Genomic DNA, 17,500 nt, shown 5'->3' on the forward strand with positions numbered 1-17,500 from the left:
TCGGACGGCCAGGGGTGGAAGGGCTCCACCTCAAGGTGGCTTCGTACACCTCTTGAACGTTGGGGCCCGGCCGCTCGGAGAGCGGGGTCTACCCGGGCAGACAGCCTGCTGGCCCCGCGGCCTGGACAGGCGGAGCGGGGAACCTTGCGCTCGGGGGCTCTGCTCGGCCCAGAGAGTGGGGTGCGGGGCGCCGTCGCCTCGCTGGAACCAGGGGCGTCGTGCCATTCGCGCGCGCGCGCCTAGCCGCCGCCAGAACAGGCCGGAAAGGATGAGCTTCATACGGATCTAAGCCGTTGCCCAAACTACCTCTGGCCCCTGTGACCGACACAGCCGTGGCACGCGCTTTCCTACGACACTCGACCGCCGGGCTCCCTCGGCCTGGGAGGCACTCTCGGGGCGGGGGGCACCGCAGCCCCCCCAAAGGTGGCTTCGTACACCTCTTGAACGTGGCGCCCGGCCGCTCGGAGAGCGGGGTCTACCCGGGCAGACAGCCTGTCGGCCCCGCGGCCTGGACAGGCGGAGCGGGGAAAAGCCTAGGCTACCGGCGGGCGGGATCGACCGGGAAGCCGCCGTGGGGGAACACAAGTTGGACGCCTCGCGCCGTCGCGGACCACCGTCCTCCGTCTCTCGGGAAGGGGGGGCCGCCCGAGGCGCACGGGCCTCGGACGGCCAGGGGTGGAAGGGCTCCACCCCGAGGTGGCTTCGTACACCTCTTGAACGTTGGGGCCCGGCCGCTCAGTGAGAACAGGGTCTACCCGGGCAGACAGCCTGTCGGCCCCGCGGCCTGGACAGGCAGAGTGGGGAAAAGCCTAGGCTACCGGGCGGGATCGACCGGATAGCCGCCGTGGGGGAACACAAGTTGGACGCCTCGCGCCGTCGCGGACCACCGTCCTCCGTCTCTCTCCCTCTCTCGGGAAGGGGGGCCGCCCGAGGCGCACGGGCCTCGGACGGCCAGGGGTGGAAGGGCTCCACCCCGAGGTGGCTTCGTACACCTCTTGAACGTTGGGGCCCGGCCGCTCAGTGAGAACGGGGTCTACCCGGGCAGACAGCCTGTCGGCCCCGCGGCCTGGACAGGCAGAGTGGGGAAAAGCCTAGGCTACCGGGCGGGATCGACCGGATAGCCGCCGTGGGGGAACACAAGTTGGACGCCTCGCGCCGTCGCGGACCACCGTCCTCCGTCTCTCTCCCTCTCTCGGGAAGGGGGGCCGCCCGAGGCGCACGGGCCTCGGACGGCCAGGGGTGGAAGGGCTCCACCCCGAGGTGGCTTCGTACACCTCTTGAACGTTGGGGCCCGGCCGCTCAGTGAGAACGGGGTCTACCCGGGCAGACAGCCTGTCGGCCCCGCGGCCAGGACAGGCAGAGTGGGGAAAAGCCTAGGCCACCGGGCGGGATCGACCGGGTAGCCGCCGTGGGGAACACAACTTGGACGTCTCGCGCCGTCGCGGACCACCGTCCTCCGTCTCTCTCTCCCTCTCTCGGAAGGGAGGCCGCCCGAGGCGCACGGGCCTCGAACGGCCAGGGGTGGAAGGGATCCACCCCCCGCGGGAAGGGGACGCGCGGCGGCACCCGGACGCGGGAGCGTTGACCCGGGGGTCTTTACTCCGCCGAGGCGTAGCCCGGAGAAGGAGCGAGACCGGCCGGCGGGGGTGGAACACCCCCTCATGCCTCGCTCCTTCTGGGGATAAAGCGCGTCGTCCGCAGGCCGCCGTCCCCTATCCCCGCCCTGGACCGCCCGCATCGGCCGGAGCCCGAGGGGACAGGCGGGGGTCCTTCGCTTTCGGGAAAACCGTCACCAAACGTGGGGCCCGTGCCCCGCTCTCGGCCGCCCTGAGGCGGGAGAGCCCGGATCGTTCTCTCTCTCGGCGTCGGCCCCACCGACGCCGTCGCACGGTGGCCTGGGAAAGGGCTGCACCCCCTGCGCCACGCTTCTCCCCCGGAGTACTCCCCCCGCAGGGGGCTCCGCGGGGTGTCCCGACGCGCAGAGTCGCTCGCCTTCTTCCGCGGGGGACGGGAGGGACGCCCACGCGCGTCCCTTCCCCATCCTCGAGAGCCGTACGCGCCGAGGGTGAACCCGCTCGCCGGGGCGCCGGGGAGCAGGGCCCTTGTGGTCCTTCCCCGGACATGGGCGCGGCGAGGGTCCCCCGGCCGCGACGGCTCTCCCGTTGACCCACTCTCTCGCCTTGGGTGGTGGTGATGGAGGCGGCTGCCTACGCCTCAGCCCGGCATCTCGGAGGGGGGTCGCCCGGGCAGCCAGCCAGCCAGCCTGTTGGCCCCGCGGCCTGCACAGGCGGAGTGGGGACACTTGCGCTCTATGACTCTGCTCCCAGGGAGGTGGCAGAGGGGCGGCCGCGGTGCTTTGACTTTGAGCGGTCCCCACTCCAGCACTCTGAGAAATAGTCACTTTGTCAAAGACCGCACACCGCTCGTTCCCTTATATGCAAAAAAGGTGTTCGTCCTGACGTTTTGCGAGGCCTTAATTTACCGTCGTCGGCGCTATCAGGGGAAATAGGCCCGCTCCTTCCGCCTTCCTGGAACCGTGCCTCGGCCCGGAGGGGCCAGGATTACCCCCATACCGGTTCTCGCGACCTGCATAGACACTCAGCTCTTCCCCAGCCGCCGCAGCTCCCGCCAGCCCGGCCAGCCGGGTCCGCCCCCCTGGCCGGCGCCTGGAGCGTTTGCACTTTGTCGTTTTTCCTCAAAGACTCATCTCTGCCAACTGCCCTGGGGTTCAGCAGTGGCTGCCGCGGCCTGTGCACGGCCTCCTGGTGGGGTCCCGCCTGCCCGCGCAGGCAGCTAGGACAGGGTTCTCAGCAAGGGCTTGGAGGCGCTCTCAGGGGGGCCACCGCAGCCCCCCAAGGTGGCTTTACGTACACCTCTTGAACGTGTCGCTCGGCCGCTCGGAGAGCGGGGTCTGCCCGGGCAGCCAGCCAGCCTGTCGGCCCCGCGGCCTGGACAGGCGGAGTGGGGACACTTGCGCTCGATGATTTTGCCCCCAGGGAGGTGGCAGAGGGGCGGCCGCGGTGCTTTGACTTGGAGCGGTCCCCACTCCAGTACTCAGAAATAGTCACTTTGTCAAAGACCGCACACCGCTCGTTCCCTTATATGCAAAAAAGGTGTTCGTCCTGACGTTTTGCGAGGCCTTATTTTACCGTCGTCGGCGCTATCAGGGAAAACAGGCCCGCTCCTTCCGCCTTCCTGGAACCGTGCCTCGGCCCCGAGGGCCCAGGATTACCCTCATACCGGTTCTCACGACATGCATCGACACTCGGCTCAGCCCCGGCAGCCGCAGCTCCCGCCGGCCCGACCAGCCGGGTCCGCCCCCCTGGCCGGCGCCTGGAGCGTTTGCACTTTGTCATTTTTCCTCAAAGACTCATCTCTGCCAGCTGCCCTGGGCTTCAGCAGTGGCTGCCTCGGGCTGTGCCCGGCCTCTTGGGGGTCCCGCCTGCCCGCGCAGGCAGCTAGGACAGGGTTATCAGCGCTCTCAGGGGGGCCTCCGCAGCCCCCCAAGGTGGCTTCGTACACCTCTTGAACGTTGGGCCCGGCCGCTCGGAGAGCGGGGTCTGCCCGGGCAGACAGCCAGCCTGTCGGCCCCGCGGCCAGGACAGGCGGAGTGGGGACACTCGCACTCGATGACTCTGCTCCCAGGGAGGTGGCAGAGGGGCGGCCGCGGTGCTTTGACTTTGAGCGGTCCCCACTCCCTTCTCAGCACATTGAGAAATAGTCACTTTGTCAAAGACCGCACACCGCTCGTTCCCTTATATGCAAAAAAGGTGTTCGTCCTGACGTTTTGCGAGGCCTTATTTTACCGTCGTCGGCGCTATCAGGGGAAACACGCCCGCTCCTTCCGCCCTCCTGGAACCGTGCCTCGGCCCGGAGCGACCAGGATTACCCTCATACCGGTTCTCATGACATGCATCGACACTCGGCTCAGCCCCGGCAGCCGCAGCTCCCGCCAGCCCGGCCAGCCAGGTCCGCCCCCCCTGGCCGGCGCCTGGAGCGTTTGGACTTTGTCGTTTTTTTCTCCAAGACTCGTCTCTGCCAACTGCCGTGGGATTCAGCAGGGGCTGCCACGGCTGTTCCCCGCCTCCTGGGTGTCCTGCCCTGCAACACCGGAGGGTCAGGGGGGGTCTTGAGCAACTACTGGTAGGGGAACCTCGGGGGCCCTCTGCAGCCAGCACACTGCTGCCAACAGCCCGCTCTCCGTCACCAGCCAGCCCCTCTGCATACATCTGCCGGGGGTGCTTTTTTGACTTCCCCCATTTTGGCCTATGGGGAAAATCCAGGGGGGGAAACTCCAGAGTCAGGCCGACCTCCTGGAACTCCAGCTCGGCCTGGAGCTACTGCTTTGCCCCCTTCCCGGTTCTCAGGACATGCATTGATACTCGGCTCTTCCCCAGCCGCCGCAGCTCCCGTCGGCCCGGCCAGCCGCAGCCGCCCCACTGACCGGCACCTGGAGCGTTTGCACTTTGTCATTTTTCTCAAAGACTCATCTCTGCCAACTGCCGTGGGATTCAGCAGGGGCTGCCACGGCTTTTCCCCGCCTCCTGGGTGTCCTGCCCTGCAACACCGGAGGGTCAGGGGGGGGTCTTGAGCAACTACTGGTAGGTGCACCTCGGGGGCCCTCTGCAGCCAGCACACTGCTGCCAACAGCCCGCTCCCCATCACCAGCCAGCCCCTCTGCATACATCTGCTGGGGGTGCTTTTTTCCCTCCCCCCGTTTTGGCCTATGGGGAAAAGCCAGGGGGAAAACCTCCAGAGTCAGGCCGACCTCCTGGAACTCTAGCCCGGCCTGGAGCTACTGGTTTGTCCCCTTCCCGGTTCCCAGGACATGCATCGACACTCGGCTCTTCCCCAGCCGCCGCAGCTCCCGCCGGCCCGGCCAGCCGGGTCCGTCCCCCTGGCCGGCGCCTGGAGCGTCTGGACTTTGTCATTTTTCCTCAAAGACTCATCTCTGCCAACTGCCCTGGGCTTCAGCAGTGGCTGCCGCGGGCTGTGCTCGGCCTCCTGGTGGGGTCCCGCCTGCCCGCGCAGGCATCTAGGACAGGGTTCTCAGCAAGGGCTTGGAGGCGCTCTCAGGGGGGCCTCCGCAGGCCCCCAAGGTGGCTTCGTACACCTCTCGAACGTGGCGCCCGGCCGCTCGGAGAGCGGGGTCTGCCCGGGCAGCCAGCCAGCCTGTCGGCCCCGCGGCCTGGACAGGCGGAGTGGGGACCCTCGCGCTCGACGACTCTGCTCCCAGGGAGGTGGCAGAGGGGCGGACGCCGTGCTTTGACTTTGAGCGGTCCCCACTCCTCAGCACATTGAGAAATAGTCACTTTGTCAAAGACCGCACACCGCTCGTTCCCTTATATGCAAAAAAGGTGTTCGTCCTGACGTTTTGCGAGGCCTTAATTTACCGTCGTCGGCGCTATCAGGGGAAACGGGCCCGCTCCTTCCGCCCTCCTGGAACCGTGGCTCGGCCCGGAGCGACCAGGATTACCCTCATACCGGTTCTCACGACATGCATCGACACTCGGCTCAGCCCCGGCAGCCGCAGCTCCCGCCGGCACGGCCAGCCGGGTACGCCCCCCCTGGCCGGCGCCTGGAGCGTTTGCACTTTGTCATTTTTCCTCTAATACTCATCTCTGCCAACTGCCGTGGGATTCAGCAGGGGCTGCCGCGGGCTGTGCTCGGCCTACTGGGGGGTCCCGCCTGCCCGCGCAGGCAGCTAGGACAAGGTTCTCAGCAAGGGCTTGGGGGCGCTCTCAGGGGGCCCTCCGCAGCCGCCCAGGGCCACCCCTGCAGCCAGCACACTGCTGCCAACAGCCCGCTCCCCATCACCAGCCAGCCCCTCTGCATACATCTGCTGGCGGTGCTTTTTTGACTTCCCCCCTTTTGGCCTATGGGGAAATGCCAAGGGGAAAACCTCCAGAGTCAGGCCGACTTCCTGGAACTCCCGCCCGTCCTGGAGCTACTGGTTTGTCCCCTTCCCGGTTCTCAGGACCTTCACTGACACTCGGCTCAGCCCCGGCAGCTGCAGCCCCCGCCGGCCTGGCCAGCCAGGTCCGCCCCCCCGGCCGGCGCCTGGAGCGTTTGGACTTTGTCATTTTTTCAAAGACTCATCTCTGCCAACTGCCCTGGGCATCAGCAGTGGCTGCCGCGGGCCGTGCACGGCCTCCTGGGGGGGTCCCGCCTGCCCGCGCAGGCAGCTAGGACAGGGTTCTCAGCAAGGGCTTGGAGGCACTCTCAGGGGGGCCTCCGCAGCCCCCCAAGGTGGCTTCGTACACCTCTTGAACGTGGCGCCCGGCCGCTCGGAGAGCGGGGTCTGCCCGGGCAGCCAGCCAGCCTGTCGGCCCCGCGGCCTGGGCAGGCGGAGTGGGGACACTTGCGCTCGATGACTCTGCTCCCAGGGAGGTGGCAGAGGGGCGGCCGCGGTGCTTTGACTTTGAGCGGTCCCCACTCCTCAGCACATTGAGAAATAGTCACTTGGTCAGAGACCGCACACTGCTCGTTCCCTTATATGCAAAAAAGGTGTTCGTCCTGACGTTTTGCGAGGCCTTAATTTACCGTCGTCGGCGCTATCAGGGGAAACAGGCCCGCTCCTTCCGCCTTCCTGGAACCGTGGCTCGGCCCGGAGCGACCAGGTTTACCCCCATACCGGTTCTCACGACATGCGTCGACACTCGGCTCAGCCCCGGCAGCCGCAGCTCCCGCCGGCCCAGCCAGCCGGGTCCGCCACCCTGGCCGGCACGCCTGGAGCGTTTGGACTTTGTCGTTTTTTCAAAGACTCATCTCTGCCAACGACTTCAGCAGGGGCTGCCACCTGCTGTTCCCCGCCAATGGGTGTCCTGACCTGCAACACCGGAGGCTCAGGCAGGGTCAAGAGCAACTGCTGGTAGGTGGACTCAGGGGGCCCTCCGCAGCCGCCCCGGGCCACCCCTCCAGCCAGCACACTCCTGCCAACAGCCCGCTCTCCATCACCCCCCAGCCCCTCTGCATACATCTGCTGGGGGTGCTTTTTTGACTTCCCCCATTTTGGCCTATGGGGAAAAGCCAGGGGGACAATCTCCAGAGTCCTGCCGACCTCCTGGAACTCAAGCCCGGCCTGGGGCCACCGGTCTGTCCCCTTCCCGGTTCTCAGGGATTTTTGGACTTGTGATTTTCGTGATTCGTCTCTTCAAACTTTGTTGGACTACAATGGGGGGCGACCGGCGGTCCGTGCCCAGCCTCCAGGGTGTCCTGCCCTGCAACACCAGAGGCTCGGGCGGGGTCTTGACCGACTACTGTTGGGTGCTCCTAGGGGGCCCTTCCGCACCCCCAGGCCCACCTCCAGGGCCTCCCTCCCGGCCCCTGGAGCAGCCAGCGCCCCCTCGCCGTCAACGCTCTCTCCCCGTTGGGACTTTGAAACTTTTCTGACCGTGCAAGCTTCGTCAAACGGCAAGGGGGCAGCCGGCGTTCTGTGCCCGGCCTCCTGGGGTCCTGCCGGGGCACATCGGAGGCTCAGGCTGGGTGTTGAGTCACTACTGGCAGGTGCACTCAGGGGGCCCTCCGCAGACGCCCATGCACACCTCTGCAGCCTGCACACTGCTGCCAACAGCCCGCTCCCCGTCACCAGCCAGCCCCTCTGCATACATCTGCTGGGGGTGCTTTTTTGACTTCCCCCATTTTGGCTTATGAGGAAAAGCCAGGGGGAAAACCTCCAGAGTCAGGCCGACCTCCTGGAACTCCGGCCCGGCCCGGAACTACTGGTTTGCCCCCTTCCCGGTTCTCAGGACATGCATCGACACTCGGCTCTTCCCCAGCCGCCGCAGCTCCCGTCGGCCCGGACAGCCGGGTCCGCCCCCCTGACCGGCGCCTGGAGCGTTTGGACTTTGTCATTTTTTTTTCAAAGACTCATGCCTGCCAACGACTTCAGCAGGGGCTGCCACCTGCTGTTCCCCGCCAATGAGTGTCCTGACCTGCAACACAGGAGGCTCAGGCAGGGTCAAGAGCAACTGCTGGTAGGTGCACTCAGGGGGCCCTCTGCAGCCGCCCAGGCCACCCCTGCAGCCAGCACACTCCTGCCAACAGCCCGCTCCCCGTCACCAGCCAGCCCCTTCTGCATACATCTGCCGGGGGTGATTTTTTGCCTCCCCCCGTTTTGGCCTATGGGGAAAAGCCAGGGGGAAAACCTCCAGAGTCAGGCCGACCTCCTGGAACTCCAACCCGGACTGGAGCCACCGGTTTGTCCCCTTCCCGGTTCTCAGGACATGCATCGACACTCGGCTCAGCCCCGGCAGCCGCAGCCCCCGTCGGCCGGGCCAGCCGGGTCCACCACCCTGCCCGGCGCCTGGAGCGTTTGGACTTTGTCATTTTCATGACTTGTCTCCTCAAACTTTGTTCGACTGCAAGGGGGGGCTGCCGCAGTCCGTGCCCAGCCTCCAGGGGTCGCCCCCGGAGCAGCCAGCACCCCCATCGCCGTCAACACTCTCTCCCCGTTGGGACTTTGAAACTTTTCTGACCGTGCAAGCTTCATCCAACGGCAAGGGGACAACCGGCGTTCTGTGCCCAGCCTCCTGGGGTCCTGCCGGGGGACATCGGAGGCTCAGCCAGGGTTTTGAGCCACTGCTGGCAGGTGCACTCAGGGGGCCCTCCGCAGCCGCCCAGGCCCACCCCTGCAGCCAGCACACTGCTGCCAGCAGCCACCACACAGCTGCCAACAGCCCGCTCTCCATCACCCCCCAGCCCATTGCATACATCTGCTGGGGGTGCTTTTTTGACTTCCCCCCTTTTGGCCTATGGGGAAAAGCCAGGGGGAAAACCTCCAGAGTCAGGCCGACCTCCTGGAACTCCAACCCGGCCTGGAGCCACCGGTTTGTCCCCTTCCCGGTTCTCAGGACATGCATTGACACTCGGCTCAGCCCCGGCAGCCGCGGCCCCCGCCGGCCCGGCCAGCCGGGTCCGCCCCCCTGCCCGGCGCCTGGAGCAGTTTGGACTTTGTCGTTTTTTCTCCAAGGCTCGCCTCTGGCACATGCTATGGACTTCAGCGGGGGCTGCTCCCCGCCTCCTGGGTGTCCTGCCCGGGCACATCGGAGGCTCAGCCTGGGTCTTGGGCCCCTACTGGTAGGTGCACTTTGGGGGCCCTCCGCAGCCGCCCAGGCCCACCCCTGCAGCCACCACACAGCTGCCAAAAGCCCGCTCTCCATCACCCGCCAGCCCCTCTGCATACATCTGCTGGGGGTGCTTTTTTCCCTCCCCCCGTTTTGGCCTATGGGGAAAAGCCAGGGGGAAAACCTCCAGAGTCCTGCCGACCTCCTGGAACTCCAGCCCGGCCTGGAGCCACCGGTTTGTCCCCTTCCCGGTTCTCAGGACATGCATTGACACTCGGCTCTTCCCCAGCCGCCGCAGCTCCCGCCGGCCCAGCCAGCCGGGTACGCCCCCCTGTCCGGCGCCTGGAGCGTTTGGACTTTGTCATTTTCATGACTTGTCTCCTCGAACTTTGTTCAACTGCAAGGGGGTGTGCCGCGGTCCGTGCCCAGCCTCCAGGGGTTGCCCCCGGCCCCTGGAGCAGCCAGCACCCCCTCGCCCTCAACACTCTCTCCCCGTTGGGACTTTGAAACTTTTCTGACGGTGCAAGCTTCATCAAACGGCAAGGGGGCAGGCTGCGGTCTGTGCCCGGCCTCCAGGGGTCCTGCCCGGGGACATCGGAGGCTCAGCCAGGGCTTTGAGCCACTGCTGGCAGGTGCACTCAGGGGGCCCTCCGCAGCCGCCCAGGCCCACCCCTGCAGCCAGCACACGGCTGCCAACAGCCCGCTCTCCATCACCCCCCAGCCCCTCTGCATACATCTGCTGGGGGTGCTTTTTTGACTTCCCCCATTGTGGCCAATGGGACAATGCCAAGGGGAAAACCTCCAGAGTCCTGCCGACCTCCTGGAACTCCAACCCGGCCTGGAGCCACCGGTTTGTCCCCTTCCCGGTTCTCAGGACATGCATTGACACTCGGCTCAGCCCCGGCAGCCGCAGCCCCCGCCAGCCCGGCCAGCCGGGTCCGCCCCCCTGGCCTGCACGCCTGGAGCGTTTGGACTTTGTCATTTTCATGACTCGTCTCCTCAAACTTTGTTCAACTGCAAGGGGGGCTGCCACGGCTGTTCCCCGCCCCCTGGGTGTCCTTCCCTGCAACACCGGAGGCTCAGGCAGGGTCTTGAGCAACTTCTGTTGGGTGCTCTCAGGGGGCCCCTCCGCACCCGCAGGCCCACCTCCAGGGCCTCCAGCCCGGCCCCACTGGCAGCCAGCACCCCCTCGCCGTCAACCCTCTCTCCCCGTTGGGACTTTGAAACTTTTTCCGACCGTGCAAGCTTCGTCAAACGGCAAGGGGGCAAGCGGCGGTCTGTGCCCGGCCTCCTGGGCGTCCTGCCCGGGGACATCGGAGGCTCAGGCTGGGTCTTGAGCCACCACTGGTAGGTGCGCTTTGGGGGCCCTCCGCAGCCGCCCCGGGCCACCCCTGCAGCCAGCGCACTGCTGCCAACAGCCCGCTCTCCGTCACCAGCCAGCCCCGTCTGCACGCATCTGCCGGGGGTGCTTTTTTTTGGAGAAATACTGTCACTTTGTCAAAGACCGCACACCGCTCGTTCCCTTATACCCCGACAAGGTGTTCGCGCTGACGTTTTGCGAGGCCTTATTTTACCGCCGTCGGCGCTATCAGGGGAAACAGGCCCGCTCCTTCCGCCTTCGTGGAACCGTGGCTCGGCCCGGAGCGACCAGGATTACCCTCATACCGGTTCTCACGACATGCATCGACACTCGGCTCAGCCCCTGCATCCGCAGCTCCCGCCGGCCCGGCCAGCCGGGTCTGCCCCCCCTGGCCGGCGCCTGGAGCGTTTGGACTTTGTCGTTTTTTCTCCAAGACTCGCCTCTGCCAACTGCCAAGGACTTCAGCAGGGGCTGCCACGGCTGTTCCCCGCCTCCTGGGGTTCATGCCCGGGCACATCGGAGGCTCAGGCAGGGTCTTGAGCAACTACTGTTGGGTGCTCTCAGGGGGGCCCCTCCACACCCCCAGGCCGACCTCCAGGGGCTGCCCCCGGACCCTGGAGCAGCCTGCACCCCCCTCGCCGTCAACACTCTCCCCCCGTTGGGACTTTGAAACTTTTTCTGACCGTGCGAGCTTCGTCAAACGGCAAGGGGGCAAGCGGCGGGCTCTGCCCGGCCTCCTGGGGTCCTGCCCGGGGACATCGGAGGCTCAGCCAGGGTGTTGAGCCACTGCTGGCAGGTGCACTCAGGGGGCCCTCCGCAGCCGCCCATGCACACCTCTGCAGCCAGCACACTGCTGCCAACAGCCCGCTCTCCATCACCCGCCAGCCCCTCTGCATACATCTGCTGGAGGTGCTTTTTTGGCTTCCCCCATTTTGGCCAATGGGAAAATGCCAGGGGGGAAACCTCCAGAGTCAGGCCGACCTCCTGGAACTCCAACCCGGCCTGGAGCCACCGGTTTGTCCCCTTCCCGGTTCTCAGGACCTGCATTGACCCTCGGCTCTCCCCCGGCCGCCGCAGCTCCCGCCGGCCCGGCCAGCCGGGTCCGCCGCCCTGGACGGCACGCATGGAGCGTTTGGACTTTGTCATTTTCCTCACCAACACTCGCCTCTGCCAACTGCCAAGGACTTCAGCAGGGGCTGCCACGGCTGTTCCCCGCCTCCTGGGGTTCATGCCCGGGCACACCGGAGGCTCAGGCGGGGTCTTGAGCAACTGCTGTTGGGTGCTCTCAGGGGGCCCCTCCACACCCCCAGGCCGACCTCCAGGGGCTGCCCCCGGCCCCTGGGGCAGCCAGCACCCCCTCGCCGTCAACCCTCTCTCCCCGTTGGGACTTTGAAACTTTTCTGACCGTGCGAGCTTCATCGGACGGGAAGGGGGCGACCTGCGGGCTCTGCCCGGCCTCCCGGGGTCCCTGCCCGGGCCCCGTGGGAGGTACAGGCAGGGTTTCTCACCGACTACCCGTAGGCACTCTCAGGGGGCCCTCCGCGCCCTCAGGCCGCCCTCCCCGGGCTTCCCCCGGGTCCGCGGAGCAGCCCGCCACCCCTCGCCGCACCGTGTCTCGCCCCCGTTGGGACTTTGAAACTTGGCTCGCCGTGCAAACCTCTCCGGGGGACAGAGGGAGAGACCTGCGGGCCGTGCCCGGCCTCCCGGGACACCCTCCCCGCAGCGCAGGCGGCTCGGACGGGGTTTTCAGCGAGTGCTGGGGGGGGTGTCTTCGGGGGCCCCCCGCGGGCCCCCCGGGGCACCTGCGCGGGGTGGCCCCTGCTGCCAGGCACCCACTCCCTATCGACCATCCAGCCCCCCTACATACATCTGGCGGGGGTGCTTTTTTGAGTTCCCCCATTTTGGCAACTTGGCACCTCCTATGGGGAAACCGGCAGAATCATGCCGACCTCCTGGAACTCCGGCTCGGCCTGGAGCCGCCGGTTTGTCCCCTTCCCGGTTCTCAGGCATTTTCGGACTTTGTCATTTTTTCAGCACTCTGTCAATGCGGCCAGCGGGAGCTGCCGCGGTCTGTGCCCAGGCACCAGGCTCTCCAAACGGACGCCGGCGGAGGGTCAGGGGGTGTCTCGGCCAGATACTGTAAAACACTCAGGGGGTGCCCAGGCACCAGGCACTCCAAACGGACACCGTCGGAGGGTCAGGGGGTGTCTCGGCCAGATACTGAAAAACACTCAGGGGCGCACGGGGGCTGCACAGGGCCACCCCAGGCGGCTCCCCCGGGCACCCGGGCGGCCATATTGGCGGCTGGGACCCCCTATTCAGCAAACGCCAGGGGGCGCTCAGGGGCGCACGGGGGCTGCTCCACTCGCCCCAGGCCGGCCTCCCTGAGGCGGGCACATTAGCGGCTGAGACCCCCTCTCCACCAAAGACCGGGGGGCGCTCAGGGACACACGGGGGCTGCTCTACTCGCCCCAGGCGGGCACATTAGCGGCCGAGACCCCCTCTCCACCAGAGACCGGGGGGCGCTCAGGGACACACGGGGGCTGCTCCACTCGCCCCAGGCCGGCCCCCACTGGTACCCGGGCGGCCATATTGGCGGCTGAGACCCCCTCTTCAGCAAACGTCAGGGGACACTCAGGGACACACGGGGGCTGCTCCACTCGCCCCAGGCCGGCCTCCCTGAGGCGGGCACATTAGCGGCTGAGACCCCCTCTCCACCAGAGACCGGGGGACGCTCGGGGACACACGGGGGCTGCTCCACTCGCCCCAGGCCGGCCTCCCTGAGGCGGGCACATTAGCGGCTGAGACCCCCTCTCCACCAAAGACCGGGGGGCGCTCAGGGACACACGGGGGCTGCTCCACTCGCCCCAGGCCGGCCTCCCTGAGGCGGGCACATTAGCGGCTGAGACCCCCTCTCCACCAAAGACCGGGGGACGCTCAGGGACACACGGGGGCTGCTCCACTCGCCCCAGGCCGGCCCCCACTGGTACCCGGGCGGCCCTATTGGCGGCTGAGACCCCCTCTTCAGCAAACGCCAGGGGACGCTCAGGGACACACGGGGGCTGCTCCACTCGCCCCAGGCCGGCCTCCCTAGGTACCCGGGCGGGCACATTAGCGGCTGAGACCCCCTCTTCAGCAAACGCCAGGGGACGCTCAGGGACACACGGGGGCTGCTCCACTCGCCCCAGGCCGGCCTCCCTAGGTACCCGGGCGGGCACATTAGCGGCTGAGACCCCCTCTCGACCAAAGACCGGGGGACGCTCAGGGACACACGGGGGCCGCTCCACTCACCCCCAGGCCGACCTCCAGGGCCTCCCTCCCGGCCCCTGGAGCAGCCAGCGCCCCCTCGCCCTCAACACTCTCTCCCCCGTTGGGACTTTGAAACTTTTTCTGACCGTGCAAGCTTCATCGGACGGCAAAGGGGGCAAGCTGCGGTCCGTGCCCGGCCTGCTGGGGTCCTGCCCGGGGACATCGGAGGCTCAGCCAGGGTCTTGAGCTACTGCTGGTAGGTGCGCTTTGGGGGCCCTCCGCAGCCGCCCCGGGCCACCCCTGCAGCCAGCACACTGCTGCCAACAGCCCGCCGCTCTCCCACACCAGCCAGCCCCGTCTGCACACATCTGCCGGGGGTGCTTTTTTGAGAAACACTGTCACTTTGTCAAAGACCGCACACCGCTCGTTCCCTTATACCCCGACAAGGTGTTCGTGCTGACGTTTTGCGAGGCCTTATTTTACCGTCGTCGGCGCTATCAGGGGAAACGGGCCCGCTCCTTCCGCCCTCCTGGAACCCTGGCTCGGCCCGGAGCGACCAGGATTACCCTCATACCGGTTCTCACCACCTGCATCGACACGCGGCTCTGCCCCGGCCGCCGCAGCTCTCGCCGGCCCGGCCGGGTCCGCACCCCTGGCCGGCACGCCTGGAGCGTTTGGACTTTGTCGTTTTTTTCTCCAAGAGTCGCCTCTGGCACATGCCATGGACTTCAGCAGGGGCTGCTCCCCGCCCCCTGGGTGTCCTGCCCGGGCACATCGGAGGCTCAGCCTGGGTCTTCAGCCCCTACTGGTAGGTGCGCTTTGGGGGCCCTCCGCAGCCGCCCGGGGCCCACCCCTGCAGCCAGCACACGGCTGCCAGCAGCCACCACACAGCTGCCAAACAGCCCGCTCTCCGTCACCCCCCAGCCCAACTCTGCATACATCTGGCGGGGGTGCTTTTTTGACTTCCCCCCTTTTGGCCTATGGGGAAAAGCCAGGGGGAAAACCTCCAGAGTCAGGCCGACCTCCTGGAACTCCAACCCGGTCTGGAGCCACCGGTCTGTCCCCTTCACGGTTCTCAGGACCTGCATCGACCCTCGGCTCAGCCCCGGCCGCCGCAGCTCCCGCCGGCCCGGCCACCCGGGTCCGCACCCCTGGCCGGCACGCCTGGAGCGTTTGGACTTTGTCGTTTTTTCTCCAAGACCCATCTCTGCCAACTGCCGTGGGCTTCAGCGGGGGCTGCTCCCCGCCTCCTGGGTGTCCTGCCCGGGCACATCGGAGGCTCAGCCTGGGTCTCGAGCCCCCTACTGGTAGGTGCACTACGGGGGCCCTCCGCAGCCGCCCAGGCCCACCCCTGCAGCCAGCACACGGCTGCCAGCAGCCACCACACAGCTGCCAACAGCCCACTATCCATCACCCACCAGCCCCTCTGCATACATCTGCTGGGGGTGCTTTTTTGACTTCCCCCCTTTTGGCCTATGGGGAAAAGCCAGGGGGAAAACCTCCAGAGTCAGGCCGACCTCATGGAACTCCAACCCGGCCTGGAGCCACCGGTTTGTCCCCTTCCCGGTTCTCAGGACATGCACTGACACTCGGCTAAGCCCCGGCCGCCGCAGCCCCCGCCGGCCCGGCCAGCCCGGTCCGCACACCCCTGGCCAGCGCCTGGAGCGTTTGGACTTTGTCGTTTTTTCTCAAAGACCCGTCTCTGCCAACTGCCGTGGGCTTCAGCGGGGGCTGCTCCCCGCCTCCTGGGTGTCCTGCCCGGGCACATCGGAGGGTCAGCCTGGGTCTTGAGCTACTGCTGGTAGGTGCGCTTTGGGGGCCCTCGGCAGCCGCCCAGGCCCACCCCTGCAGCCAGCACACGGCTGCCAGCAGCCACCACACAGCTGCCAACAGCCCGCTCTCCGTCACCCTCCAGCCCCTTCTGCATACATCTGCCGGGGGTGCTTTTTTGACTTCCCCCCTTTTGGCCTATGGGGAAAAGCTAAGGGGAAAACCTCCAGAGTCAGGCCGACCTCCTGGAACTCCAACCCGGCCTGGAGCCACCGGTTTGTCCCCTTCCCGGTTCTCAGGACATGCACTGACACTCGGCTAAGCCCCGGCCGCCGCAGCCCCCGCCGGCCCGGCCAGCCCGGTCCGCGCCCCTGGCCAGCGCCTGGAGCGTTTGGACTTTGTCATTTTTTCTCAAAGACCCATCTCTGCCAACTGCCATGGACCTCAGCGGGGGCAGCTCCCCGCCTCCTGGGTGTCCTGCCCGGGCACATCGGAGGGTCAGGCAATGTCTTCAGCCACCGCGGGCAGGTGCACTCAGGGGGCCCTCCGCAGCCGCCCAGGCCCACCCCTGCAGCCAGCACACGGCTGCCAGCAGCCACCACACAGCTGCCAACAGCCCGCTCTCCGTCACCCCCCAGCCCAACTCTGCATACATCTGCTGGGGGTGCTTTTTTGACTTCCCCCCTTTTGGCCTATGGGGAAATGCTAAGGGGAAAACCTCCAGAGTCAGGCCGACCTCATGGAACTCCAACCCGGCCTGGAGCCACCGGTTTGTCCCCTTCCCGGTTCTCAGGACATGCATCGACACTCGGCTCAGCCCCGGCAGCCGCAGCTCCCGCCGGCCCGGCCAGCCCGGGTCCGCACCCCTGGCCGGCACGCCTGGAGCGTTTGGACTTTGTCATTTTTTTCAAAGACTCATCTCTGCCAACTGCCGTGGGCTTCAGCGGGGGCTGCTGCCCGCCTCCTGGGTGTCCAGCCCGGGCACATCGGAGGCTCAGCCTGGGTCTCGAGCCCCTACTGGTAGGTGCACTCTGAAGGGGCCCTCCGCAGCCGCCCAGGCCCACCCCTGCAGCCAGCACACGGCTGTCAGCAGCCACCACACAGCTGCCAACAGCCCACTATCCATCACCCACCAGCCCCTCTGCATACATCTGCTGGGGGTGCTTTTTTGACTTCCCCCCTTTTGGCCTATGGGGAAAAGCTAAGGGGAAAACCTCCAGAGTCAGGCCGACCTCCTGGAACTCCAACCCGGCCTGGAGCCACCGGTTTGTCCCCTTCCCGGTTCTCAGGACATGCACTGACACTCGGCTAAGCCCCGGCCGCCGCAGCCCCCGCCGGCCCGGCCAGCCCGGTCCGCGCCCCTGGCCAGCGCCTGGAGCGTTTGGACTTTGTCATTTTTTCTCAAAGACCCATCTCTGCCAACTGCCATGGACCTCAGCGGGGGCAGCTCCCCGCCTCCTGGGTGTCCTGCCCGGGCACATCGGAGGGTCAGGCAATGTCTTCAGCCACCGCGGGCAGGTGCACTCAGGGGGCCCTCCGCAGCCGCCCAGGCCCACCCCTGCAGCCAGCACACGGCTGCCAGCAGCCACCACACAGCTGCCAACAGCCCGCTCTCCGTCACCCCCCAGCCCCTCCTGCATACATCTGCTGGGGGTGCTTTTTTGACTTCCCCCCTTTTGGCCTATGGGGAAATGCTAAGGGGAAAACCTCCAGAGTCAGGCCGACCTCCTGGAACTCCAACCCGGCCTGGAGCCACCGGTTTGTCCCCTTCCCGGTTCTCACGACATGCATCGACACTCGGCTCAGCCCCGGCAGCCGCAGCTCCCGCCGGCCCGGCCAGCCCGGTCCGCACCCCTGGCCAGCGCCTGGAGCGTTTGGACTTTGTCATTTTTTCAAAGACTCATCTCTGCCAACTGCCGTGGGCTTCAGCGGGGGCTGCTCCCCGCCTCCTGGGTGTCCTGCCCGGGCACATCGGAGGCTCAGGCAATGTCTTGAGCCACCGCTGGTAGCTGCACTCAGGGGGCCCTCCGCAGCCGCCCAGGCCCACCCCTGCAGC

The sequence above is a fragment of the Eleutherodactylus coqui genome, unplaced genomic scaffold, assembly GCF_035609145.1.
Source record: "Eleutherodactylus coqui strain aEleCoq1 unplaced genomic scaffold, aEleCoq1.hap1 HAP1_SCAFFOLD_431, whole genome shotgun sequence".
NCBI lineage: Eukaryota > Metazoa > Chordata > Amphibia > Anura > Eleutherodactylidae > Eleutherodactylus > Eleutherodactylus coqui.